At 50.7% G+C, this 1,002-nt stretch overlaps 1 protein-coding gene across 2 annotated transcripts in view; it reads right to left on the bottom strand.

Annotated features, from left to right (window-relative positions):
- The window catches only part of EPC1 (enhancer of polycomb homolog 1), a 60,701-nt gene that overhangs the window by 59,262 nt on the left and 437 nt on the right, over positions 1-1,002 (bottom strand). For both annotated transcript variants that reach the window (XM_026048760.1, XM_026048759.1), the window contains exon 2: positions 741-847. The gene's annotated coding sequence lies outside the window, so the exon portion shown is untranslated. The remainder of the gene's footprint in view (positions 1-740; positions 848-1,002) is intronic.

The raw sequence follows: 1,002 nt of genomic DNA, 5'->3' as shown, positions 1-1,002 counted from the left end.
CACCTTCTGGGAGGAAATTTAAAAAAAAAAAAAAACCAAACAAATAACTCCCCCCTTCCCCCCCCCCCACCAAAAAGCCGCCCTACACGAAGCGTGGTGCAACAAGGAGCTTTATATAACTAATGCTTTAAGCGAATTGCCCCAAGAGCGCTAATTTGCAAATAAAAAGGTCGCTGTTTAGTAATAGACATAACTTAATAGAAACCCTGTCATGTCAATCGCCACCTTCCTCATAGCAAGGGCAGCTCCCCCCCTCCCCGCTTACTTCAGAGCGAAGTGAGCCATCAAGGGCCATCACAAACGGCATTGTAAACTCTTTAAGCCACCACCAGACCTCAGAGCAGCGGAATATGCTGCTTTATACCCCAGAGCTGCGCTACATTTAAAAAGACTGTAAAATATTTGCTCATGAGCACGTTTATAACTCGGTAATGGAAAGAAAAAGCCAGAAGCGAAAAAAAAAAAAAAAATACTGATCTCGAGAATATCCCAGTTCTTACAGTCTTAAATTGAACTTATATTGTTGTTAAGCTTCGCGAGTATTAAATTTTAAAGAGGAAACAAAACTGACTTCAGCAATTGTCGAAATTAAGGAGACATCGCTGGGTGGAATACACGGCAGAGCCGAGCAAATACAAGGCTGTTTTGTTCGCCAGCACAACGAAAACCCCCGGCAGCACCAAAACCCGGCAGAAAACGCACGCAGCCGCGGCTATTTTCGGTTAAAATCACAAACTTACCTTGGGAGGAGACGGCAGCCCTCGCGCAGCGGCCGTGCCAATATGGGCTGCATACTCGCCGCCCGGCAGGCAGCCACCTCCATGCTGCAAAAGGCTCCCCGAACATCCTTAAAATATTTCGCAAAGGCGAAAAGTGAGACTTTTTTCGCTCCCCCCCCCCTTTTTCCTCCCCTCCCCCTCGCCCCCCGGGGCGGCTTCCCCCGGGGCTGCGGGCGCTGCCCGCGGTGGCCGGGCCGGGCCGGGGGGGCCGGGCCGGGGGGGG

The sequence above is a fragment of the Nothoprocta perdicaria genome, unplaced genomic scaffold (assembly GCF_003342845.1).
Source record: "Nothoprocta perdicaria isolate Ctin4 unplaced genomic scaffold, notPer1 scaffold_57, whole genome shotgun sequence".
Lineage (NCBI taxonomy): Eukaryota > Metazoa > Chordata > Aves > Tinamiformes > Tinamidae > Nothoprocta > Nothoprocta perdicaria.
The sequence above is the reverse complement of the archived record's forward strand: the minus strand, read 5'-3'. Positions and strand labels throughout refer to the sequence as shown.